The following is a 27,930-nucleotide window of genomic DNA, read 5'->3' as shown; positions in this document are numbered from 1 at the left end:
CTAATCTCCTTGCTGCATCAGACAGGCTAACCACCAGCTCCCAGCACCAGCCACCCACCAGCGGGTTGGCGGCTGCTAGGGCACACTGAGGAGGCTCATTAGCGCTCCGACTGCTAATTCATGGGTCATACATTAACATACTAATCATTGAGTAAGACACAGCAGGACACACATTAACACACACTAACTGCCTGTAGAGACCCACTGGGCTGCGCATTAACTGTATCAGCTGTTGTATTTTCAAAGCCACTTTGCAGTGCCAGTGTCACCAGAACCCTGTGTGTGTCATCTGCCAGCGGCAAGCGGGGTCCCCAGCTCTAACGAGGGGTTCCCAGATCTAACGAAGCTGATTCCCTCTAGGGCTTCGGCTGTATTTTCCCCCCCACAGATAAAACAGGCTGAAGGGAAAAGCTTCCCTGAGCGCTGTGTGCTGCTCTTTAAAAAGAGGAGGGACAGAGGACTCCCACACGGGGTGGCCAGCACCTGGCCCGAAGGAAACGTGGCTCCGACACCAGCACGTGTCCTCCGGGAGATTTAAGGGGAGGGAAGGGACTTGCTCTGAGAGCTGCGAGCGCTGTGCCCGGGGGGACCCCTGCACCTGGTGCTGGCGGGGTGACACCACCAGAAACCAGCCACGGTCTCGCTTTGGGTCAGAGGCATGCCTGGAGCCGGGGAGGAGGGGGAGCCCCTCTGGCCCCCACCCCGGCCCCGCTGCTCCGCACACGGCTCTCCTGCAGCTCAGCAAATCGCTGTCACACCCACCGCCGCCTTCAATCAACTTTTACAACTTGTTAATTTTACGCAGCGTCCTAAAGAGCAAATAACTGGGAGGCAGGAATGCAGACTCCTTCAGCTAGTCCAAAGAACCTCTGGCAGCCAAGCCAGCTGGCCAGGGGAGCCCTGCTCGGCTGCGGGGACCTGTCCCATCCCGGGGAGGGGGCAGAATTGGTCTGGAGAGAGCTGCCCTGTGCGGGTGGCAGCCTCTGGCACTGCCACGCTGCTGCTGGCGGTGTGTGGAGGGACGCCGGCAGCTTCTCTCTCGGCAAAACCTTAAGACTCTGCAAGCAAACGGGAGGCAGCGGCTTTGGAGAAGGGTTTGCTTGGAGGACAGGCTGCCATTGCCGGCTCTGCATTCCTGTGTGCGAGGGGCAGACACGAGCACATCCTGACAGCTGGATTCAGAAGGGGAAAAGGACATGAGAAGTTTGAGTCATAGCACGGAGAGATCCCATCCCAGATTTGGAAACGGGAATGGGATAGGACCGGGACTCAGAGCCAAGCTCCAGCACAATCCAGCATGGGAATAACACTGTTTTTGCCACATCGGTTTAAAAACGGCTTAGCTGAAGTAGCTGAACGATGCTGAAACCAAATGAGCCCCCAACAATCTCAACCATGCAGCGTCTACATGGCCCAGCTGAAACATTTGCACTGACCCTGCTAAAACATCCACACAGGCCATGGCTAAATGCCTCCCAGTGCCCTGTGCCGTCTCCTCCCATCCCTGGGGAGCCAGCTCGGAGGGCAGCCCAGCGCGCTGGAGGAGAAGCGCAGAGGAAAGCGCCTGGTTTGGTCTCATCCCTTCTGGGTTTTCATCTCGCAGGCTCGCACAAGAGCTAGGCTGAATTTAACCCTGGACTTATCACAGCCCAGTTTCTCTGGGCTTGTTTCCCAGTCAGGATGTGGCCCAAGGAGCCCCTCAACCTGCCCAGCCCCAAACACAGTTCGGAGGGGTTTGGCCACCTGGGTAGGGAGGACCGAAGCGTCAGTCACGGCTGGGCAGCAGCGCTCGCAGCTGGATCACAACCCTGGGTTCTGCAGCTGAGAGCTGAGTTCAGCCACAGCTTCTCTCAGAGAAACTTCTGATTTTGACTAACCCCACAAACGGGCTGGGTGGACACAGCTCCCACATGCCTGCAACTCTGTGTGGGACCTGAGAGAGCAACTGTGGCTGCAGCAGGGCCCAGACCAAGGCACCGTTGGTTCCAATGTATCTCGCTGCTGCCCTGGCTCTGCAGGACCCAGTGCCAGCATGGGCAGTGCCTAGCACCAACCAGAGAGCACATGGAAGGAGAGGATCCACCACATCCATATCTGATGCTCCATCACAGCAGAGAAGTGCACCAGAAAACACCCAGGGAAGACAGAGAAGCTCCGAAGAACCATTCCAGTTGCTCTTCCCCATTGCCACTGCTGGAGAACCACTTTCTCTGCAATGCTCCTCAAAGAGAAAGTGTTGCCATGCCTTAGCCAAACCTCTCTCCCAGCACCCTGAGCCTTGCAGAGGCACAGCTCCAGCCTCTGCACTGGGGCACACGGTCTCAGACGAGTCATCGGAGCAGATGTGCTCTTGGCGTGGCAAATGCCTCCGTCTTTCAAAACCTCGGCCACGTAGCTCAACCACGACTGGCCTTTAAAACTGGAAAGCAGCACGGAAAGGGAGCCAACTGCCCACCATCGCTAGGGTTTGCCGGGCTTGTCCCGTGCCGTGATGTGGAGAAGACGCACAGAAGATATAAAGGTCCAATGTAATAGATCTGAGCTGAGTCATCCCATTTTCGGTGTCAGAGATCAAAAGAAGCCCCGAGTAGCCTGCACAGATTCCAACCATGAAGGTCCTCAAACTGCACCCAAGGCGCTGGTACCTGTCAGCGCTGGCAGCTGCAGGACATGAAGGTGAAACCCAGCGACGGGGGGGGAAGCTGTGAGCAATTCTGGGGCTTGGGGCCTGCTCTCAGCAAGCCCTCCCCAGAGAAGGGGGATCCCTGCACCAGCTCGCCGAGGGCACAGCCCTCCCCAGAGCTGTCTGTCTGCCAGGGGCCAGTTCTCTCTCCCTGACTGGCACCTAGTGGCTGTGGGGCAGGAATACAGACTGAATTTTTACTGATCTAGGCCAGAAGACACTTAAAACTCCATATGGAAACCCCGTGCTGCCACAGGTTCCAGCCTACGTTCCTGAAACCCTCTGTGCTGCAGCCCAGCCTGGCACTGCCCTACAAAACATCTCACAGCTCCTCTAGACCCTCAGTGAAACCAGCTCCTCTCAGCTCTTCCCCTCCTTGGTGATGGCTTACCACAGGGGTGGGGAAAGCTGTTTGTGCACCCCCAAAACACATCCGAGGGTGCTGCAGGAACCTTTTGTGACTTGTGTGGAAGAGTCAACACCAAAGGCACCTGAAGCAGATGCTCTGGATGGAAATCCATCCTCCAGACCCCTCTCGAGCTCCTGTGCCCAGGATGACCTGGAGGGCTGGCTCCAGCCCAGCCCAAGACCGACTGCTCCTCTGAAGTGTGAGGAGCTACACAGCCCAGAGAGGAAAGTTTCTGATGGTTTCCAAACCGAGCTTTTGGCTTTCACTGATGCTTGAGAAGACTTGACCTGATGTCTTATTCACCTGTTGAATGTGCTAAACAACCTTCTTGTCACTTTGTCCCTCCAGTGAGCAGCAGTGTTTGCAGTAGGCAGCAGCTGGCTCCAGGCTGCATCTGACACCTTGTAGGCAAGAGGAAGGTGGTTGGCTTATTTAATTTTATCCCCACCAGCCCATTCCTACTGGGCAGCAGCAAAACGAGAGAAAAGCATGACTTCAGCCTGTGTGAGAAGTCCCAGAGAAGACGATGGCGTACAGCAGGTCTTCACGGAGTGATGGAGATGTTTCATCTGGTCTGTGAGTGTGGCTCCTGCCTGGTTCTCATTGTGTCCACAGGCACTGCTGCCAACAGCTCAGTGAGAGCTATGGGCTTCCCCACATTGCAAAACACTGCTTCCAGTAAGACACTGCAGGAATTTCCATCAGAGAAAGCATTTGCTTCCACTCCCTGTGGCCACGTGCCCCAGCACTGGGCAAACTGATCCCTGCAGCAGTGAAATATCCGGGGCATTTCTGCTCTCCAAGGTGAAGCCTTGAGCACAGGACCATATGTGTCAATTGTCAGTCGGGAGAACAAGGGGCTAAAAAATCACAGCTTTGAAAGAGGCATGTGAAAGAGGCAGATGACTCCAGGAGAAACAGTGAGTCACAGCCAGGGGCTCCCTGTTACAGACATCTCGATGCCCTCCTCTCTCCCACCCCAGCTCCCAGCACATCCCTGAACTTCCCAGGGGAAAAAAGAGAATTCAGGCCATAGAGTAAAGCCAAGACAAGCCTGAAGCAGCCTGCTCTGCTCCTCCCTCGCAGATCCTACTGGAACACTAACCAGGGAAGACAAGTCCCTGAAAGGCTGCCCCAAGCCCGTGGTGCCAGACGGGGAAGGAGGAAGGCAAGACCCGTATCCTCAGCAAAGCCAACACGCCACCACTGCCAGCTTTCGCAGGGCATGGGCCGCTCTCCCTGCTGCGAGAATCTCTAGTCTTTTCCTTTTCAGGGACTGGGGGGAATTTATTTCCTCTGCCATTTCAGAGGATGCCTGCCTTGCCAGAGATTGTTTTGCAGAGTTAAGAAAGATAAGAAAGTGGTTAGCAGGCTCTTTGGTGGAGGAAGGGAGGATTGCTTAGTAAGGGAAAGGGGACTGCTCTGCTCTCGGCAGACACACGCTGCCCTTCCTCTGAGGCCACTGCTCCAGGAGACGCTGGCACTGGGGACAAGGTCGGTCCATCCCCGCACATCGCCACCCCCGGCGTTTCTCGTGAGCATCTGCTCGTGGGGCCACACTGTGCTGGTGACCAGAGAAGCTGTTCCTGTGCCAGGGCTGGGATCTGTCTCTCTTGGAATTTGGGAAATGCGGCTGATGAATGTTCAATCCAACATCTCGACTGCAAATCTCAATGTGCTCTTGCAACAGCACGAGCCCTTTTTGCAGGGTACGTGGAAAAAAATAAAGGCAGGAGCCAAGTCCAGGCTGCCCACGCCGTGGGGAAAATGCTGCTGTTATCTGGCAACCTCCCCATTTCAGAAAGCACCTCCTGGGTGGCGGCAGGAGGGAGCTGGCCTCGCTGGGGCGTTTGCATGGAGGAAGCCCTGAAGATGCCCAGTTCCTGCTGAGCACGTCCGTCCCCAGCACACCAATGTGCTGCAGTGCTGAGTGGAGGTTCAGCTCCTCTGGACCCTACACCCACCCCTCGCCCAGGCAGATAAAGGTGTCGTGCACTGACGTGGGGCAGAGCAGGCGTTTTGCTCTCGCCGACAGCATGAGCTCTTTCACAACGACTTCCCCATGGAGACAACTAGACAACTGCCCCATGATTTAACCCACAGAGTAACTCAGTGATTCCTGTCCTACGGGACAAGACTCCGGTGTCTGGGGCAGCAGCGAGCTGAGACGGTGGGAAGCTGGGTGGTGGAAGAAGAGTTACAACGGGGGAAGACCAGGGATGAGGATCTACCATACAAAAATAGCAAAAAACGGTGCAAACCAGAGCTCACCTTTCCAGCATCCACCTACCCTGCTCGCACCATCCACCTCTCACCCTTGCAGAATGACCTCTGCTACGGGCAGCGAGGAAACCATGGCATCAGGCGGTAACACCCATGGCACGGTGGACTGCTACCCCTCTAGGTGTTAATGGGTCACCGTGTCCCTCACAAACCTGACTCCTGACCTCGGTAGCGGGAGGGAGAAGAGAGGTAAGAGCTGGAATATTCTGCCTGGTCCTGGCAGAGCCGGTCGGGAAGCCGTTTCTGTGAGTTTACACAGCTTATACGTTCTCCATGCAGTTCCTGGACGCCTTCCATCGCAGATGAGAGTTTTATGTCGAATTTTAAGTTTGACCACAAATATTTAAACTTCCTTGGACCACAAATGCTGTATCTTCTTTGTGGTTTAGTTGGCACCAAATGAGTATTTACAGATCCCTATATGTCTGTCTGTCATTTAAATATCTCACGGAGGTGCCAAAGGCTTCAAAAGTGGAGGGGCTCCTCAGGCAGACCCTCTGATTTCCCCTCTTTGCCCTTCACTGCTCGGCGCAGGCAAGGGAGAGGTGCAGACGCTGGCCAAGCCCTTGCAGAGGGCACAGCTGCTGCTGGTCTGAGCATTTCATACTCGCACTCTATTAAGCTTGCTTTTCAGAGAATGTCATCTGAGATCCCGCCGTAACTTCCACAGCTCCTTGCCCTGGTGGATATTTGAACTAGGATGAAAGTCTTTGGAATTTTCTCCTCTTCTTTGAGGAAACTTGGGATTTCTGAGCCTATGGGAGACTGTTTTAATGAGAACAGTTAAAACTCCCTAAAGTAGCAGCACAGCTCCCACCTGGCCGCTGCTCGCAGCCTCCCCATGGGTGTTTTCACTTCCTCAAACACAAGCAATTCTCAGAGGGTGACAATCCAGACCTGCTGAACTGGGATCCCGCTCTAGGGAAACTGGTTAGAGTGGCTAGTCTCAGCGGCAGGATTCAGGGAAGGCCTTTCAGTCAGCAAAATGCAACCAAATGAACACCATTAAAGGTCCCTCCTAAACACCCCGCACCAAGGGAATTTGGCGTTGCCCTTGCACGGAGCTCGATGAGGAGCAGAGAGCTGAGGGTCCCTGAGCTGACACCCAGCCGGGTGGGCGAGTTACGGGGAACGACAGCCCAAAATCTGAGTTAATGCGCGCACGCCGGCTCGAGTCAGGTTGTGTGTGTGTTTCATTTCCTTCAGACTTTAAGACACAAATTGGATGCTTGCCCCACCGATTTTAGGGGAACTTTAGAACACGTAGCGGTGTGTTAGATGCCGTTTTCTGCAATGCTGCTTTTACTACCCCGCGGACCCAAGCCACCAGCCAGTCATGGCAGCGCTCGAGGAGCTCTCCCGCACGTCCTACCATCCCTCGGGAGCCACAGTGCAATTGCGTGCCTGGGGCAAAAGCTTCAGCGACGGCTGCCCACATCAGAGGAAACAGATACCTGAGTCAGAGCAATGTGATGAGAAACCTCTGCTCCGCAAACCAGAAGCCAGACTGAGCAGTCAGTGCCAAGCTGCCCCACCGCTGCTCTGCACGCCTCGCCGGCCCCAGATGCTGCTGGGGAGCTCGGGATACTCCAGCTCCCCTCAACTTTGGAAGCTGAAAGAGAAGCAGCTTTGCTTTGAACTAACAAACAGGCAAAGCCCATGTGAAAGGGCAGCTACTGGGGCTGGGGCTGCTGCGTGCAGGGAGGAGTTCCTCCAACCGTCGGCTCCTCCGTTGGGGCCGCCACTAAATTCCCTTGAAAACAGAGGGTGGGGATACGGAAGGCAATGTAATAACACCAGAAAAATGCCACCACAGCTCGGTCGGCTACAACACCACAGCCCCAGAGATATTAGCAATACTGGCATTTCCACCCACCGCAAGAACCACACTGGCAGAGCGCTCCCGGCGGCTCGGGGCAGGGCGGGAAGCAGCTCACACCACTTCCAGCAGCCACTTCAGGGAGGGACAAACGCTGTATTTTGCTTTACAGTGAAATGCTGCCACTTAGGGGACTCCCAATGACGTTCTTGTGCCTGGGAGCCCATGTCCTCTTCGAGGAGGGGCTGCTCTGAGCAAGACGTGCTCCGTTAGCCTACCAGAGAGGTAACCTTGCACGCTGGATGCGAGCTCCAGCCTGCGTGGATCCTGCTCTGCCTCTAAGGCAGCAGTGAGCACAGCTCTGCTACTTATACCCAATACTCAGCTCTTTTGGCAGATGATTAATGGCCTGAGTCTTGCAGTCGCTTGCTTCCAGCCAGGCCAAGAGCTGCAAACACACCTAGGGAAGGGAAAGGAAGGAAAGGGAAGGAGGAATTGGAACCGCGGCTTGTAAGACAGAGGAAAACTATTCGCTGCGTCTTTGTTTTCTGCAGAGCTCCTCCTCCCGGGAGCGGGATGCTGAGCGGAGAGCAGGGCCCCTGCCCCGAAACGGAGGAGCTGAACCAGAACAATAGGGTGGGGATTCTGGATGGGCCCCGACAAGTGGGGTGGGCTGGAGCGGGGGCACCGATCCATCCTTTTGACTTCATTCACACTTACAGCTGCATTAGAGACATTTCCTGAAAGCACAGTAGGAAGAGAGGGGTATTCACTCACTCCACCCTCCATCTAACACTGTCCTCGCGATCCAGCCGTGCACCGAGAGCCAATTTTGGCCTCTGGCAGAGCTGCAGGCCAGACATTACAAGCACTGGTGTGAGCAGCACAGGTCCCCACCCGATGAGCAGCACGCAGACTTGGAGCAGAGAAGAGGGGTGCTGCAGCCAGCAAAAAAAAAAAAAAAAAGAGTCAATGTAGGGAAATGCAGAGCGTTTGAGCGAGTCCAAGGTGGCCCTGAAGTTGACAAAGAGGTGTCAAGAGTGAGATCCGAGCGTTTGGCTTCGAGTCAAGGAAAGGTGCAGCCACCGGTCGATGCCACGTGAAATAAGGCAGAGCTCCTCTCGCAGAAGAAACGAGGGGAGCGACAGCCGCGCTGCACGGGGGCCTCGGGGCAGGATCTGCACCACAACGCTCCCACCCCGGGGGCGACCGTATCACGGTTGTCTACAGTACATCATCTCCCGACGATGCCATGACCTGCAACGTGGAGCAGAGGACTGAAAACAGCGCGGCGAGCCCTGCGCCTGACTCACCGCAGCCCGGGAGCCCGCGCGTCCCTGGCGCATCGTGATCCTGCATGTGGAGCCTGAAAAACAACTTTTTTTTTTTTTTTTTTTCTTCTAAAAAACAAAAAACCAGCTGCCCTCCTCCAAATCTGGAGTTACTCAGCCTGACTCACACCAAGGCTCTTCTGGCTCTGCCGGCAAAGCCTGCATGTACCTGGAGGGGGCTGTGCGGGCTGCGCCGGTGATTCCCGCCGCACCACACACCTGGAGCTGCGGCACTTCCCCGAGTGCCTGTGACATGAGCTTGCTGCAGCCAAGCTAATTGTTTTCAGCTTCAAACTTCAACCATTTTTGGTGAATCCCCAAATAAAAAAAAAAAAAAAAAAAAAAAATTGAGACTATAACTTTTTTTTTTTTTAAATGGGAAAAGTATTTCTTTCATTCTCCCATAACACAAATCCAGCAAACATGAAAAACATGAACCCAAACCAAAGCTCAGACATCACATCTGGGGAGAGACCAAGCATGGAAAATTTTAATCCAAAGGTTAATGTTTGGGAAGCTCCGAGTGTGTGAAAAAAGGGGTTAGATGGGTGCTGCTCCGTGGCTCGAACAGTTGTTGCCGCCAAGTGGCGGCTTTCAAACGGTGCCTGCCTGCCCCAGCCCCAGCACTCGGGGTCAGAAGCTAAAATAGAAAACAACTGAAATCATTGCAAGCAAACAAACAGTCAGATCAGATGCTGGAAAAGCCAAGCTAGGAAGGAGCCAGCAGCACAAAACGCAGCTCGAGCCCTGTGACTGGAAACTGCCTCCTGACTCGCCCTGCGTGAATCGCACCAAACCAGATGGCAGCGGTGGCCCTGGCCACCCTCTCCAGGTCCCCCAAGCTCTCCTGCGTCACCTCCGCAGCTTCAAGATCACTTGACAGCCCTGTGCTGCTCCTGTCCCAGCTGTCAACTCCATCTCCTTTGCTCTCTGCTCTGCAGGATCACACTCCAGTGGTTACCACATCTCGGGCTTTTTTCCACCCAGCAGCTTGAAACTTCACCCTTCTCAACCAAAACAACCATCTCCCTCCCAAGCCCAGAGCACCCCGCTCTTCACCTTCACCCCAGCCCCAGGTGACACATCTCCCTGTACCTGCCCAGAGCAGTGCATCTCTGCTGCTCTCCTGCTCGCTCCTGCCTGGCACCCTGAGCTGCTGGGCTCCCGTCCCCCTGCTCCCGCTGCAGATCTGCCCTCTGAGCTCGTCATGCCCGCGTTTCCCCCACATCCTGCCTTCAAAACGCCTTTGTTCATCTTCTGCGTTAGATTAGGCCCTTTCCAGACTGCTCCTTCCAGACACTAGAAACCTCTCTCCCCCCAGCTATAACAGAATAGCATCCTAATTGCCTTTGTTAGGGATGGGGCCACGCTTGTAAAATCGCCGCGTCTGCTCGCAGGGCCGTATCAGCAACGACAATAGCTTAAAAGCTACAGGAGTTATAGCGTTGTCGAGTCCTCCCACACTTAACTAAACACAAAGAGAAGGGACCATATGTCTGCAAAGGCAGCCACGTCAGGTGGGTCGGAGCCTGGCTCCCCGGGGGTGGGAAGGGAAGGCACGGCACCGGCAGGCGTGAGAGCATCCGGCAGAGCCACCCTGCTCGCTGCGGCTTATTTACAGCATCCAGAGGGATGCCGGATGGGATGCTTCCTGGGATCAGCCAGGACAGAGCTGCTCCCTAAGGTAGCAGAGTCAGGCTTTGAAGAGCTGCAGTATCCCTGCCCAGGGGCTGGGCTCTTCTCCCAAGCACGCGCTTGCCAGGAGAAGGGCTGGGCTGCCTCTCCCCTGGCCCAGCCAGCAGCCTGGCCTCGCTGCCCGCTGCGCTCTGCCTGGCCCGGGAGCAGCCCCAGCTCCCAGCCCCGCGGCATCTGCCCACCCAGGGGTGCTCGGGAGGAGCAGAAAGCTGGAGGCTCTCCCAGACACAAGGAAACAAAGCAAGATCCATCCTGGGCTGAGATGGACCACTTTGCATCAGTGGAAAGAGGTCCACTCGTGCCTGGGTCACTATGGCTGGCAAGTTTCCAGAGTGTCCCTTGGCAAGCCCAGTAGCTCCCACCCAGACAAGCACTTCCCAGAGCCATGGGAAGGTTTGATTTTCAGTGCATTGCCGAGGGATGCAACAGAAAATTACTGTGTCCTGCTGCAGAGGGAGGAGGAGAGTGACATCTCCCAAATAGCTGGGATGTCATCCATTGCTCCCCCCCTGGATGGTGGTGCTGAGCAGAGCACAATGAGGAGGAGAGTTTGGATGGATAATGGGGTTCAGCTCCAAAGATGCTAATTTTGAACAGGCACAAAGCTGCTGAAGATGTCAGACACAGCCAGGCTGCTGGGGGACACATAGACACTGGCCAGAGAAGGGGAGTGGGGGAACTGTCAGTTGTTAGCAGAGGATCTCTGCAAAAGGATGGGAAAAACATAAAACAATGCACAAAAATGTAAATGTTCCTCTAATAAACCATCGGATAACCCAGCTCCAGACCAGTTTTGTGTGTATAGTGCCTTGCTTGGCTGAGATGGGATCCCAAAATCCAGGCACCTCTCATGTAGCTCCCCGACCACACTCCTCTCTGCAAGAAGAAACCTGAATCTCCTCACAGCTAAGTACAGAGGCATGGAGGTAAAGATGAGAAGAAGAAAACAGAAGTGAGGTTGAGAGAAACACTAGGAAATCTCTGTAGACACTGAAGGTTTCTCTAAGCTTAGCCCAGAAGAAGGATTCTGCAAAGAAAACATGCAAAGCACCTCTGTCCAGGCTGGGGAGTGGGCTGCAGGGGAAGGGCCGGCAGGAACGACGATGCCAAGGGAAGACCCTGAGGAGAAGCTGAAGGGAAATCACAGCAGGGCTCACCTGCAAAAGCAGGGGAAGTGTGTGATGAGAAACACAAGCAGAACCGCCTGGCAAAGACAGGGCTCAGGACTGGGCTCCCTCGGGGTTTGTGCTCACGGAAGCGTGTGCTAGCACGCTCAGGAGTCCCAACAAAGGACAGGCAGGCGTGCTCCAGCTGCCCATGGACCATAGCTCCTGCTCCGCGCTCTTCAGCCCTCCAGCCAAGGGGGAAAATGTAATCAGAGCAATTTCTATTACCAAGAATATAAAGACTTGGAACCTCTGGGCTGTCTCTTGACAACTAATTAATTACCAGGTAGCATCCCCTTGAAGCTGCCAACACAGCGTGCACAAGTTCCAGCATGATTTAGGGAGAGATGAACTTTACAATAAACTCTAGGATTTTACTTCATCTCCCGCCACCATCTGAGATCCTGGGGGAACAGGAAGGGGTGGCAAGAGGCAAACTCTGAAGCCATCTGGGATCATCATTAACTCATTCACTCGTGGCCTCTGAAGCAAAACGCCAACTGCACTGTGAGCAGCAGCTTCAAGCCAGATGAGAGCTCCTCTTATTCTCAGTTTGTTAAATGCTCTTCTGCTGGTTTCTGCAATAGGGTGCCCATCACCTTGCAGCCCTGTCTTTGAAACTATTAAGAGCAGAAACTGTATTTCAAATGGCTTTAGGTGACATATTCTTCACTAACAGCAGCAAAGAGAAGCAAGTGAAGTAGTATGTTAAAAAAGCAGAGAAAAGGAAAAGGACAAGAGGAGATGGACAGTGACTGCTGCTGACATAGCTTTTATTGGAAAACACAGAAAAAAACCACAGTGGCAGAAGGTGCTGTATCTTAACCCCAGGGACCAAGAGGCCTGGGCTTTAGCTCACTGACCTGGCCGGTGTGGCTGTGTAGTGCCATGCCCAGCTGGTCCCTCACCTTCAACCACATCCCACTTCTTGCTGTCTTCAACAGAGCATCCCTTTCCAGTTGATTATTATGGGACTGGTGCACCAGGGCAGTCACAGAGCTACACGCTGTGTCCCCACACAACAACCACACCGTGCTGGAGCAAAGGAGTCTCCCTGCTTCAGGCAACCAAACACTGCTGCCGTAAGCCTCTCCTCCCCCTCCTCTCTCTGAGCCTGGGACTAAGGGACCAAAACCTGAGACCAGCCCAGAATCATTCCCAGGAGGAGGACACAAAAGGGCAGAGGCTATCTGGGCTGCGGAGGTCGCTGAGGACAGCAGCAGACACCACGAACCACTGCAAAGTGCCAAACTTCATCCGGACACCTCATACAAAAAAAAAAAGGTAACTACAAACTACAGTTGACGATCAGGATGCGTGACCTGTTGGAGAACACTGGGCTTGGGCAGCCAGGGCAGAAGATGATTAAATGGAAGCCTTGTGGCAACACTGTGAGGTCTGAACTAGGAGACAACGTGTGAGATATGAGGACGTTTGGGGATGGTCATCCCAATGGTGTAACATTTCTCAGGCTCTAGAGACACAGGGAGGTGGGAGATGCTGTTCAGCTTGACACATGTGAACCAAACTACACAGTACACCGGGGAACATCTCCGAGGGCTGGTTTTGTCTGCACTCAGGGTGGTATGAGCAACCTGAACATCACATGGGAACAGCGCTAAGTTTGAGGACTGCCTTGAGGAGACATTTGACATGTGACAACTCTCCCACCTCACCACCTGAGACAACCCTGGGAGCTAGCTTGTCTGTGTGGGCAGCTTTTGGGACCAGAAGCTTCCATCTCCCTGCCCCAGGCCACAGCTCTACCGGTGGCCGTGGATTTCTTCCTTACACACCAGGACAGCCACGGGTCATCTTGCTCAGGTGCAAATGTTCTAGGCTAAGCCAAGACATTTATTTTCTTTTTTAGGCTTACTTGATGTAAGTCCAAAAACTGAGATGACATCAAAGAGCCCATTGAGTAGATCCCCTCCAGAAACACACAGGGACTTTACCTCGTTAGTACAAACACAGTTCCCCTGCAGACTTCCTGGGAACAGCTGAAGCAGCATCATACTTCAAAAACCAGCCTGCACATCACAGGGGTGGGGAGGAGCTCAGTTCTGGCCCAGGATTGTTGACAACCATTTCAAAGCCCATGCAGGATCACACACAAAAATTGTCACAGCCCTGGGGGGAACAAAATTATCTTTGTCCTCAGGAGATGGGCTGTAAAGGCAATGGCAGGGCAGGAGCTGTCACGTGAAGCAGTCAAGGAGGGCATGCAGTCTGACTTAAAGGAGAAAAGGAGAAAAAGATTTAGAAGATGGAGCGATTTACCCCTCCTGGAACTGGCCAGTGCTTGTTTCCCATGAGCTACAAAGAGGGATGTCCCTTCAGGATTTCAACCTGTGCCAAAAGAGTCCATCGCCTTCCGTGGGATGGCAACGGCCAGCAGTTCCGTCCCTGCCGCAGTCCCCAGCTCGGGTCTGCCACTGGCTGGGGTCTGAGGTCACTTCCAGAGGGATGGAGGAGACCTCCAGGCTCAGCCATGGCACGGAGTGACAATCGGGAGATATGCTGCTTCCTGGAAGAACTGGAACTGGTGTGCAAATAATGAGAGAAAAATGTGGGGCGAGGGAGGGTTAAGGAGAGATTAGTCTGGGGCACACTCTGGGAGATACACAATGTTAAGTATGAGGGCAAAGGAAATGAAAACTGGAAACTCAAACACAGTCAAGAATCCAATCCCAGCCTGGGCAGGAAGTTTACACTCTGCTTCTAAATATACATGTTTTTAAATCAACAAGCTTTCTTGCTCCTCAGCTCTACTGTACAACTACACAGGAGAACTAACCAGATAAAGGCACTGCCAAGCTCTGCCTGGCGAGGCTGGCTGTCCACAAGTGACAAGGTACAGGTGATGGAAATCCCTGCCACGCCCCAGCAGGGAAGCAAAGGTAGGATCCAGAAGAGCTCCAGGAGAGCAGGATTCCCGGCTCCAAGCACCCTGCTCAGTGCATTGGCGCCCAGTCCCTTGCAGACAGACTCTCCTGTGGTCTCCAAGTGCCATGCCTGTGGACCATGAGAAGGAGAGGAAACGATAACCTGTGAGCATGAGTCAGATGTGGTGCCTCTTTCCTTCCTGCTCTCTAGCCACTGCATTCATGCTCAGCAGTTGGAGAGTCACATATTTTTTTAATTTGATATAATTATCTCCTAGAAATTACTGTACACAGCCTCTTGGGATCTAAAGCAATTAAGTGAAGATAAATTTCTTTCATGGAGCAAGCTGTCAAAGGATGAAGCAATTTCATTCCCCATTTGAAGTGGAAGCTTTGGGTCATGCATGGTTTATTTGAAACAATGCCATCACCTAAAGCTGCTGATCTTATCTGTCTCTCTGTCTCTCCATTTCAAACTGCTGAAGATGTGCAGCGTGGCACTGCCTGAAGTGATGACATCTGGCACCAGGCCAGCTACAGAAACAAGCTGCTCCTCCCCGAGCCTGAGTGCAAGAGGCCAAGCATTCCTATTAAAAAGGGGGAAACCGAGGTGAAATCTGGGAAGAGCTGAAAAGTGGGAATCCTGCCCAAGGGAACAGGAGACCCATGAGCTACAGGAGGAGTGAGGTGCCTGTAGGAAGGGGCAGTACTGCCCAAGACAGGATGGGAGCATGTAGTGCATCTCTGAAGGGTAACAGTCTAGCAGGCTTCCTCTTCATCACCAGACTGCCCTGAAGCCATCTAAAGCAGGCTTCGAGGATTTCATCACGACAAGGAACAGCCCACGTGCTTCAGTCTGTGTCAGGAGAAACATGGGAAGACAGAAATTATAACCCGTTAGCACATACACGCTAAGTCTCTCAGAAGTTCCAGCAAACCCTCTCCTGTCCTCACATTTCACCATGACAAGATGTTTCATTTTAGACAAAAAGACACCTAAACCCGAAAGTAATTAATTTAAATAAACCATTCTCCAAAGTGGTGTTTTATATCCTGAAAAGGGGAGGATGGCCAGAGATGCTGTGGAGCAAAGAGTGGCCGAGATGACAGCTCTGCTATCTCCACAGGTTAAGCACTGAAGATGCTCAGATCCTCCGAGGGGAGGAAGGCATGCTCCACACCCCACAGGAGACAGGCATCAGCCAAGCCAAGCTTTGTATCCTTAAGCAACCTAAAGGTGCCATCCTGCCAGCTGAACAACTTTCGCTGACCTATTGGGAACAAACAAGGCAGAGGGCATCGAGAAGAACAAGTATGAACAGATCCTGAAGTCCTCCTGCATATTGCTGACAGCAAACCAGTCCCACTCGTGCCACAAAAAGCCAACACCCCTCCCGAGCATGCCGTGGGCAGGGAATGTGGAGAGCAGCGGCTGCTCACACTGACTGCATTTCTGTCATCTCATCCAGATCATTCACGCAACCTTCAGAAATGCTGCCCTGGGTGTTCAAGCCTCTAAACCACCCAAGAGCTACATAAGACTTTCGGTGACACAGAATTAGGCAGGTAATGGCCTGGAAATCAGGAGACAGTTCCCTGTTGCAGAGGTCAGCAGCACACCGTGACTTGCTGGTACTTTCAAAGCTGCAAGTCCCTTGCTGTCCCCAGCCAGCATTTCTACCCCTTTGCCCACTTTTCTGTTTAGTAACTGCTCCATCTGCACACTTGCAATGATATAATCATCCAAGGCATCCGTACAGATATTCGGTCTCGTTCCCACCTAGTCAAATCCATCCACACAACTCCCTCCCTACACGGATTTACCTTTAACTCCAGCATTTCCCATGTAATTAAGCCTCTTGTATGTTTAGCAGGTACTACATACTCCCAAAACATGAAGTGTCCCTCCATGCTGATAACTGGACGATCTCTCCTTTCTCATGTCAGGACAGTCACTAGCGAGAAACTCTTAAGCCACGGGGAAGTCGGTGAGGATGCTCGTGTCTAAAAGGACGCTGCAGCTACGGGTGTGAAAACAGGCAACTGCTGAGCAAATTCAGCTCCCACGGCCTGGGCTGACAGCAGCATCTCATCCATCAGGTTTCTGCAAAGCTCAGATCAGTGTTGATCAAATCTTTGCTCATTAGGACAGATGCTGAACTAAAAAAAGTTGCTGGTACTAGAGGGAGCTAATGATATAAGCTGGCAATGGGTCCAAGTTCAAGAAGCATCTGGATGACTTCAGAGTGCAAGCATGCTCTTCGAAAGTGACTTCAGCACCAGAAACGCGGTGTGTCACTGGCAGCTGGTAGGTCACTGCATCAGATCCAAAAATGCACATCAGCAGGCATGGCCCTGACACACTCTGGAAGCGCCACTTCTCCGTGGCCACTTGTCTACAGGAAACATCATATGTGGACCAGATACCAGGAGAACTGATACAGCATTTAGAAGGACATAGCAAACTCCATTTTCTTCTGACTATAGACATAAATCTCTTTCCTTCAATAATAATGGATGCTATAATAAACATTACATCATTTCTGCTTAGGATAAATACTAAACCAAGACCTAAATCTGTTGTTGTGCACAAACTGAGCAGAGCAGGCAGGCAATAATTTCTCAGACCTCAGAAAACACATTTGTCTTCATACTAAGAATTTGTGTTTATATATGCATCTACCTGTCTCAAGGACAGTGAAGTTTTGGGAAAGTTTTAAAAAAATAAATCAACAAAATGACTAAATACTACTATTGCTGCTATTCGTAATATATAAACTTATAGCCAAATATTTGTTACATATGGTGGAGAAAATGCTTTATGTAAAATGCTGGTATGCAAAATGTTATGGGAAACTTTGTTAATTTAAATAGTGGGGTTTACCTTATGTTTAAGGAAATATATGCAAATATATTATGGGGAAAAATTTGATTAAATTATCTGGATTAAATATCCAGCATTTTTAGTGTCCCACCACGGATACAGTCAGACCAGCACCGGTAACGTTGCTCATGTAAGGCTTATGTTTGGGAAGAATTTTAACGCTTCCCAGTGAACCTTCACTTAGTACCCCCTCGTCTTCCTAAGGGACGCGGGTGGCCTGGGGCTGAGGCACTGGCCTGAAATCCTGGGTATCAGGGGTTTGTTCTCATCCTGAAGCTAAGGTTTCCTGTGGGACCTGGGTCAGTCCCTCCGCCTTGTGTACCTCTGTTGCCAATCTTTAACAAGGAAATTGCTTTTCCTTCTGTCATAACGTGTTGTGGAGATACGTTCATTAATGCCTGGGAAGTGCTTTGACTTCAATGACGGTGAAAAAAGAAAACGATAAATAAGACCACGGTGGTGTCTTCTCTTTCTGATTTGGGATTTGACTGCATTAGGACACTGAGGTTCCCAGCTCCAGCCTGCTGTGGGAGCTGGGGTCTCCATCCTCACCCAGACTCAGCCCAGTGCTGGGAGACGGATTTGGCATCCACAAAAACAACACGAGGTCCAGCTGGGAGCAGAAACATGGGGAGCAGACTCCAAGCTCAATGACAGAGGTCACCTTCCGTCTCCCGTAGAGACAGAGTAGATCCCCATCTGTTATTTGGGCTGACCACTCCCTGCATTCCACCCCGTCCACTTCTCTGGCAAGCTTCCCAGGACGTGGATCTTTCTTATTCAGGACAACAATGAGGAGTTATTAATTGGGTCTTTTTTCAGGTTTCCTGAGGTCCTTCCAATACCGGCGTTGGTGGATACCACAGCCATCGTCATCTTCAGCAGGGATGTTTTAAGCATTTCACTTGGTCAGAGACAAAACAGTGCCGTGAAACAGGGTCACCCCCAAAGCTAAGCCACAGGCAGAGACAAAGAGTCAGGCCAAGGACTGAGTTTAGTACCAGAGTGCAGCGTCTAAGCAGGGGCAGCATACCCAGCTCGCAAAACAGGAGGCAGGGAGGCAACCCTGAGTCCCAGGGACCCCCCCCTCCCCAATCAGAAGTACAAAAATTGTCCCAGGTGAGGCCACACTTCATGCCCAGGGACCAGCTCAGCCAGCCAGAGCAGCCTTTCCATTTCCTCAAAGTTCCTCTGGGTAGCAATAAGAGATGGCTCGCTGGGAGAGGATCCAGCATTAATGGTGTTTTAATGAGGCCTTTCAATATACTTACAGACTAATCAGCAAATTCCACAAGGTCTGGACTCTAATATGTCATTCCGAGTACACTAAAGTCATGGTGAATACCTCTTTTATAGCCAGAGCTGTGCACTATCTGGGCCTGATGTCCTGCCAAGATGTGGGAGGTTTTGTGCCATTAAGGTGCCAGCACAGCAGAAGTGAGGCATTACCTGCTGAAAAACCCCAAGGGAAGCGAAAGGTGCATGCAACATACACCAAGGAGGTGCTGCACAGGAGACTTCATGGTTTTGACTTTCTTTTCCTAAGTCACTCCACCGATGCCAACTTCAGGAACACGCGGTCAGCAAGTTTCTTGAATACAACATTTTCTTGAATACAACATTTTCCATTTCCCAAGAGTCTGTGCCGAACCTCTGGAGGCAGCTTTTAGGACAAGAGGACTGAACACAAGTAAGTTTTTCATCTCATTACATAAGCCTGGCCTGATGATGCCAGAAGCGAGGATGTCCAGCAACGAGTGTCATCTGATCTGCATGAAAAGATCTAACGCCACCTGAAACCAGGTACGGGACAAGGCTGATTTATCCTGTCAGTCTCTGCCCCGAGCTGATGATCACATCACGCTTCCAGAAGACACTTTAAAAGAGCCTTTTGCTGACACCAGTGCCAAACTGTGCGGTGCTGGCTGAGGAACCACACGCGTGCTGGTACACGTGCACAGCTCACACCCAGGCTGCCTGATTCACCCGGAGCCCGGGCAGTGGCTAAAGCAGCCTGTCCACGGTGAGCCCGGAGGAGAGGCAGAGGTGGATCCAAGGCTGAGGGAAGGCAGAGGAAGAAGGGATGGAAACGTCACGAGCTGCTTTAGCAAATACCACACAGCTTCCCCATTCAGCAGGGTATTGCTCGCTCCCTTCACATGCCAGGAAAGAGGCATCTCAGGGGGAGGGAAGGTTGTTTCCTCCAACTGCTGGTTCTTCCCAGCCTGCTTCCCCATCAAGAGATGGGGCTGCCTGGAAGGCAGCACCTCGCACTTCCCTGCAAGCCACGTCCAGACCACAAAGCCACCGTCACGCTAACGGGCGCATTAAGAGAACATGTGCAACTGGATTTTGACACGTTGACAGGTGGTTCCTCACCTCGTAGTGAGACTGCAGTTCCCACACACCAGCTCTTGGCTTCAGGATGGAGGCAAAGCAGCAGGACCCCAGCTCTGCAGAGGGGTGCTGGACTGGAGGTACTGTTAGACCTGCTCCTCCTCACCACCATGCCTGCCTGGCCAGAGCTATGGGATCTGTTAATAGCAAAATAGCTGCACAGCTTTGAGCTCCTGCTGCCTTCAACACGGTTTCTGTAGCTCGATGCCATGGCTGTGCGTCCTCAGGCAGGCAGTTGTCAGCCTGAGCACTCTGCATGGCTGGGACGAGAGGACATGAAAAGCTAGTATGCCCCAGAGACTGCAGTGCACAGGATACAGACTGGATTAAAATCTGGTCAACAGAGGACTTAAAATGTCAGCGTAAACAGGAGGGCAGTCCTGGCGGGGCCGCGGGGAAGCTTGCTTGGGCTTATGCTGCTTAACAATAGGTTTAGTGACCTGGACAAAGAAAACCTTTACTGATAAAGTCTGTAGATTAGACACCATCTTCTATCCTCCCAATCTTTGAAGAGAGCAACTCACCAACAGACAAAAAACTCGAAATCACTCAGTCGCCTACTTGCAAGCAAACAACACGCTGTGTAATACAGCTAAATGCAAAACTGGGGCCCTAGAAGCAAAGGCTGAGGGGTGCTGGAGGTGTCTGGTGGGTATGGAGGAGAGCAGAAGAGCACAGCGGTCACCTCCTCCTTACAAGCTGGTGCAGCAGCTCACAGAGCAACACGTGGAGCCTGGACAATCACAGCTCAGAAGCACCATGAGAATGGCCCAGGGGATCCAAACCATGCCTGAGAGAGCGTCAATTTTCTCACTCCATCTAGTCAGCTTCTCAGAAGAGGCTGGGGGGTCTTAGCACACATTTATGTATCAGGGTCAGAGCAACAACGGAGGGCTTCCCAACCTACAGCAAAATTCAATTAGTGGAAATTGAAACAAAACAAATTTAGACAGGAAATAACACATGTTTTTAACAGTGATTTGTAACAGTGATTGAAATTGGCTCCTGCAACAATTTGCTAAAGATCCCGATGGGTTCTCAGCCTTTTGAAATCAAGGCTCGGTGCTTTCTTCAAGACCTGCTCTTGTTCCCTTGGAAATTTCCCTGTGGTTTCCCGAAGGAGAAGAGACCAGAGGAGATGGCCACAGCTCCCCCAGCCTCCCAGTATCCGGGGCTCTCCCGGGCTGGATTCCCCACTTCCAGGACTGACGCACACCACCGTGGGCTCCTCTTTGAAGAGGAGGTTTCTGACCTGTACATTCCTCCCAGAAGCTCCCTGATGTTCAAAGCACCTTGCTGACAGACAGGCAGGTGTGCCTGTGACAGTGGCCACCTCCCCAAACCCGGTGTGGGCAGGGGGGAGAGCGGCCCCCCAAACAGAGCCCCAGGCAAGGCACAGGGGAGTACTCCAAGCCCAGCTGTGACATTTCCTTTCACCTATACCTGTACAGCTGTTTCCTACAGGGCTGCAGCCTCAAGTGAGATGTGTGAGGCTTCTGTAGGTGCTTGGGAACAAGATGGAACAGAAACGCTTCACACCTGGCCCCAAAATTACAGCACGCTGGAAGGTGGCCAACATAAACTGGCAGAGTACCAGTTGCAATGGACATCAATTAAGAAGCCTGTCATCCTCAGACTGCAGGGTTTTCTTTCTGCGATCTGCATCGCTCCTTAAGCCTTCAGCAGCACCAGCGCTGGAGTTTTCCAGATGGGATCATTTCCCTCAGATTCCACTCGCTAGATTTATTGCAGGTTTTTTTTTTTTTTTTTTTTTTAAACCCACCCCCCCGCTTTTAAGAGCCTGAACTATTGTTCCACATTGCAGATTTCTCCAGGGCTGTATTCAGTGTCCTCGTGCAGCGCTAGTGCTTGTTTGCCATGAGTTCCCTTTACCTTCAGCTGGAGAAATGCAGTTTTAAGAATATGCTCAAAATTCTTTTACCTGAAAGAGCAATTAAAAACTGAGATCAAACGATAAATGAACAGAATACTTCTCTGGAAGATACGCTGCACAGCCCTAGGAGATGCAGCAGCAATCACTAGGAGAGCACTCATGCCCATTTCTATGAAGGTACATTTAAAACAGCACAACAGACACCAGCGTGCCCTCCTCTGCCACCTGGACCTGGGGACACGGACTCAGCTTGACGCTTCCCACTGCGCTAATGGCACCTGGCAAAGGCAGAGAGAGGCTCCCGGGCTGTCCCCGCAGTCCCCAGCACTTGCGGTTCAAGGAAATGCCAAGGATGGGTGAGGAGTTCAAAGCAGGTGATATTCTGTGCGCTGCCTTCGTGGTGGCATAAAATCCAGCCTCTCCTCCATCACCCAATGACAACATCTTTCAGCATGGCCCATAATTTAGCCTAATTGCCTTTTACAATCCAAAGGCACCACATGAAAGGGAAGGTCGAGACTGGGATGGAGTTCACATACTGGTCAGAAAATGTAAACATTTCTAACTCGGCTGCCACAGGGCTGCCAGCTCCTGCCAAGTCCTCGCTCCGAGCAGGTCTGCCTGTGGCAGGGATCTTTCACTGCTTGTTTGGAAACCAAGGCAGGCAGGAATGGAAGGAGTTTTTCAAGGATGACTCCTCCTTGGACTCTCCTACTTGGGGCTCCGATCTCTGCTCACAGTTTCCCTTTTCCTCTCTGGACCAAACTCCAAGCTGGAAGCTCTCGCTCTCATGGGCTGAGTGCATTTGCCTGCCAGCTGGAGGGAGATGCTCCAAGGCTATGGAATGGGAATATGGAAAGGATGCTGAGAAAACAGTTACATTTGCTCATGGGGGTTTTCTCTCTGCTTACAAAGAGTTTTGCTCTCAGTCCTGGTTTCGCTACCCTTCATCTGATGCCTTGCAAGAAGTCCTCCCAAAATCACTGTAGTGTGGCCACTCTAATGTGGATTTCATCCCTGGCATCCCAGCAGTCATTAGGTCTCAGAAAGGACAAAACATCTGGTGTTCAGAGGCATCACAGAGCCTGGTCACTCCGACAGCTATTCCTCCCGAGCTTTTAAACCTGGGGCTTCCTCTCCAAGAAGCTTTAGACATGACTACACATTGCCAAGAGATATCTGCAAGTCTTAAAGAGACTGAAATACCATAAATAAGAGAAGTGAATAACAGGACAGGACTAATTTTAGCCCAAGCCTAAATAATAAGCAGCTCTTTAATAGCTCATTCAAAAGCTACTAGCTCTGCACATCTAGAGCACGTTGGGACAACTAGAGAGAGGGTCAAATTTGGATCATCCACCTGGGCTGGACAGTAGAGAGGAATAAGTTTTGTGTTTTCTAATGAGAACAAAGCTTGGATTTTAGGCTATCTGCACCAACAGGTGAGTAGTGCAAATAGCAGGAAGCAAGTACTTGTGAAACAAGAACGGCACCAAGTGTGGGAAGCTAACTGGCCACCCTGGAGCTGGAAGAGCCACGCAGTATGCAGTTTGTAGGTCTGGAGCAGTAAAATATTGCTAGTTATTTTTCAGAGCCTTGTGTTTTAGGGCTTTCATTTGCCTGGTGAGGTGAGACAGGGTTGAGATGAGCTGAGTGGTGAGTATCTGAGACAGTCCACTCCACACATGAGTATGCACATGAGGGGAAAAAAAAAAAAAAAAAAAAGTGCCTTTCTGTTTGAGAGGAGGGAACCACAGTGACTAGCCCTATAAGCATATGTATTAATCATGCACCGTCTGGTTTTAATCCACACACTGCTGATCCTGCGTCTCACTGTATTGTTATCAGGGGAAGGAGTATTTCTCCTCAATCTTATTCACCAGCCAAAAGCTTGAAAATGCAAAAAACACATTTGTGAAGTGCCTTCCCAAGGACCCTGGGCCCCGGACCTGGTGAGCTGGGGCTGCTGCCTTTTTATTGGCGTTTAAAAACCTTTTATTAAAGTGTGTCAGGGCTGGGGGAGGAGAGAGGGGCTCAGGTTTCAGGACCCCCCATGCAGAGAGGTTTATTGTGGGAAGGGACATTAACACTTTCTCCTCCACATCTCCCAGGCTGGGGCATGTGGCAGAGTTTGAGTTGCAGGCACAGGCTTGGGTGATGCACACACGGAGCCCATGCAGACCTTGCAGGGATGCAGGCCATCAGCAATGCCATGTGCCTGCATAGAGGAGAAGGACCTCCCTGCTCTGCTCTGTGCCGGGCGATCTGCAGCCCTCTTCCAGCCTTGCCACCAGCTCCACGGGGCCACCGCGGAGCAGGATGCTCCTGAGACAACAGGATTCAGTGAGAGCTGAGGAAACCAGGACATGCCCCAGGTTCCCAGGGCTGCACAAGAACAGACCCACGCACAGCTCAGATGCACCGTCACTAGGACTTGCATTAACCACAACGTGACCCAAGTGTTTTCCATTACAAGTCGCCCGCAGCAGCACCACCTGATGAATCTACAGTTGTTACCCTCCTTCTTCCCAAACCTTAACTCAGCCATGCCGCTGTTCCCTGCTTTTGCCTCGGGTACAATGCTGGGTGAGTGAGGTCCTGGCAGAGTCTCCTTCGGCTGTGAACACTGCAGACACCGTCTGACAGCTCAGGCACCAGGCTGCATAGTTTGCTGTTGACTGGTACGCTCGATGGTGTTCCATCACACAAGCTGCAATGGATATCTGCCCAACATACGCCCAGGAAAACATCACCAAGTTATGCTCACCCTGGAGCCAGCTTTTGTTGGTTACTGCTTCAATGACAGTGCAAGAGATGATGGGAAGCTCTAAGTGTCACACTGGCTCCAGCAGGAATCTGAATGCACAGCTTCATGGCAATGAACGGAGTCAGAACATTTTCACTCAAAATAAGAGCCAGGCCAAATGCTCAAAAACTTGCTGAGAAACTCTGGCTGAATACTGCACTCCATCTGCTAAATGGGACGTGGAGAACAAAAAGAAGTGGGAACCATAGTATTTGTCCTATATAGCTTGCAAAACAACCATCTTCTTGGTGGAGCCAATAACCCAACACCATTTTAAGCCCAATACTCTCCAGTCTTGCCTTTCAACAGATTCCTTTACTCCAAAATTATACAACTCATTAAAAACCTATGGTGCCAAAGCACGGGGTAAGGATTTGGAGCATCAGGAAGCAAGGTGAGATACTATCCTCGCAGTAGAAAGCCAATCACCTCTTCCTAGCCATGCCAGTGATAGGAAAGGCAACTGAGCAAGCTTCCCACAGACCTCTGGCATACCAGAACCCTTCCTCTCAGCCCACAAGACATTCACAGGGTGCCATATAAAAAGTGGTGCATTTTCTTTGCCTCTCCAGCAAAGAACTGTCAGGAACTGGGGTTGAAAACTGGGCCAAAACTGAGAACACAAGAGAAAGAAATTGGGTGCAGAAAAATAACTCCTGCTAAAAGCCATGAAAAATCAGTATGGGGAAGACAGTTCTCGCTGCACAGAAAAACCATCCTCACCTGCTCGCAGCTCAGTCAGTCGGCAACCAACAAGGAGCACACAAATGGGAAAGGTCCTGAAACGTGGCTGGATGTGGTGTGTGCCAGCCAGAGCTGCCCCGCTGCAGTGCCTGTTGCCATCACCTGACTGAGGCTCAGGGATACGGATCCCCTCGTGCCACCCTGCCAGTGCAAACAGCTCAGAGATGCATCTGCTGATGAGTCGGATTCATCTGGGCTCTGCACACTAAAAGGAGGGCAGGGAGCAGATGGTGGACTGGGGACCACACACAAGGATCTGCCGGTTAAGTTGGATTGGGGGCTTCTTTGCAGGGAAGTGCCTGTTTGGATCTTGCTCACAGTCATTTGTGAAAGGCATATGGATTCATGCCTCTCAGTTATACCTTCCTGGCTTGGTCTGCACTGCCTTCTACAACACCCCACTTCTGGAGAGTCAAATAATTCACTAATACTGCAGAAGGAGAAGATTTGTGGAACAAATTGACTGTAATGACGCAGCTGCCACTCCAGTCCCTTTCAACAGCATTACTGAATCACAGAAAATGGAGTAGGAGCATCCGAAGAGGTCACTTTGCCTCCTTTTCCAAGGCATTCACCTCCACCCAAGTTGTACCTGAGAGAGCCACCCAGCCTGCTTTTAAAAATCTCCAAGGCTGAAGAGATTCTGCAGAATCGCTAAGGAGGATGCTTTCAAGTGCTTAGCTACCCAGAGGTATGAAGCCTTTCCTGAAGTCTAGTCTAAATCTATTTTACTGCAATTTATGCCCATTCCTTCCCATGCTTTTCAGCATGGAACTCTGGGACAGCTTGTTCTTCTCCTCTCTCAAACAGCCTACTGCATTTTCCCTGAATTTCTTCTAGACTAAAAAGCCCCAGCTCTTCCAGTCCCTTCCTGGAAGCCAGGCTTTTGAGATCTCTGCTTTGCCTCACCAGCCGCCCCTTAATCCTCTTGGGTGTCCTCTTCAAAGTGAATATGCAGACCTGCTGTTTTACCCGTCTGACCATTAATGAAAACACTGGTCAGTACTGGATCGAGAAGAGACCTTGCAGAACCCGGGTAGTGCTGGTACCAGTGGGTTCTTCCATTTACCTCTGCGTGATGTGTCTGGTGTGTTTAGGCAGAGACCGGCACAACACAACTGGCACACAACGGGGGCTCAGACCTGCGCAAACATGAGCGAACACCCCAGCCTGCTGGGTGTGATCACGGTTCCAAAGTCAGCTACTTTCAAACCAAACAAGACCCACAGAGGCAGCACAAAAAAAAAAAAAAAAAAAAAAAAAAAAGACACAGCCAACTCTGGCTCTTTCTCTCTGGGAGCTGCGTTGCCTTTTCAGCAGAGCAGAGCTGGTACCGCTGTGCTGAAAAATCCTGGCTGCTTGGGTGACTGCTGAGCTGTGAAGGGCACCAGCTCTCAGCAGTGGTGTTGTACAGTTTCTTTATAAAGCACCAGAACCAAAGGGAGCCAGGACAGTGAGAAAACTCAGCTTGGATGCTCAGGTGCAGCTACAGAACAAAGCTAAGTCTCTTCTTTTACAGACGAGTGCAAGTGCCTGGCAGGGCAGGTAGATGGCACTCCGAATAAACCGGTTTGTGGTTAGAGGAGGCAGAGTTCAGGGAATGCTGACCCCCTCCCACAGGCTATGGGGCACCAGACTTAGCTGCTCAGCCACCTCACCTGCCTGCTGGGAACACTGGTTTGTGGCTGCTGGGGAGAGAATCGCTGCGTGGAGAGTGGGGCACTGGGACTGTCCCCAGCAGAACCCCAGTGAGGCCACAACACATACTGGGCAAACAGGCTACCTTAGGACAGCAATGGCAACTACATGCTTGTTATCTTAACCCCTCCAAATAGAGCCTTGAAAATCCATTTTTCCACAGTGACTTCCTGGACTAAGGTGCTTCCTCAAGCTGGGAGAGTTCTCAGTTTTACTGGGACGCTGTGCTCCTCTGTCACGGGCAGTGCTGCGAGCATGGGCCAGGCAGACAGAGAAGTGAAACAGAAATTTGCACCTCTCGGGTCCCTCTGTGAGAAAGGTCCTCAATTTCTCACCATCATTTCAGGAAAATGTCAAGAAGAAGTGGCACATGGGAAGGCACACTGCCACTGTCACATGCAGTCTCTCCACAGAAACCAGCCTCTGCATCTCCACTTCTCCTCTTGTAGCACCAGCCGCTCAGGGAGGCAATGCTGCAGCTTCCCAGATGAGCAGCGTTTCTCGTGCTGCGATTCTGCCTCCAAGCAGGAAACTGTTGAGAGCCACTCTTATCCTGCTGTGCCTCCAAGGGCGTGCAAAACAAATGCCATTGTGCCTCTTCCATCCCCCATCAGGTTCAGACACGTTATCCAAATGCAGCCCCCAGGTCCCTTCTGGCCAGGTGGTGGCAGAGAGCAGACCCAAAACCCCACATCAACAAGGGAACTGATTTCATTATTCTAAAAACAAACAGCCAAAGGAAAGTTCAGGCTAGAATGGGCTCCTAGAGCAAAGAAAGGAAAATAGAGAGCGGGCAGTGGGGAATGCTTCATATTCCTAAAAGCCTTTTGTACGTTAACACATGGTGTCTGCTTCTCTCTAGTCACCTATTTATCACTCTCCTCTTTAGAGAAGGAAAAAAGTCCTGGCTGCCTTCCTAAGGCAGAGTTTTGTGGCCGGGGGGAGGGGGAGGGTGCTTTAAGCATGATGCAAACCATTTGGAGTGCACTGAGAGCACTGCCAACACAAGCTGCACTATTTAAACAAGTGAGGAAATGATCGTATATACAACATGCCAGCGAGCACACACACACCAGAGGAAGTCGAGAGGGGTTTTCATGACACAGAGCTGGATGTCAGCGGCTGAAAGGTCGATATTTTCCCTTAACACCCTTCTCAATGACTTAATCGTGTTCCGTTTGCACAGAAAACTTCCCAAGAATAAAAGTCTGGAGGAATCAAGGGGGGATGTTTGGC

At 51.7% G+C, this 27,930-nt stretch overlaps 1 protein-coding gene across 2 annotated transcripts in view; it reads right to left on the bottom strand.

Annotated features, from left to right (window-relative positions):
• SMG6 (SMG6 nonsense mediated mRNA decay factor) overlaps positions 1-27,930 on the bottom strand; it is a 114,794-nt gene that overhangs the window by 21,933 nt on the left and 64,931 nt on the right. The window lies entirely within an intron of this gene.

This window comes from Tyto alba, unplaced genomic scaffold, assembly GCF_018691265.1.
Source record: "Tyto alba isolate M040663 unplaced genomic scaffold, T.alba_DEE_v4.0 Super-Scaffold_19, whole genome shotgun sequence".
In the NCBI taxonomy this organism is placed as follows: domain Eukaryota; kingdom Metazoa; phylum Chordata; class Aves; order Strigiformes; family Tytonidae; genus Tyto; species Tyto alba.
The sequence above is the reverse complement of the archived record's forward strand: the minus strand, read 5'-3'. Positions and strand labels throughout refer to the sequence as shown.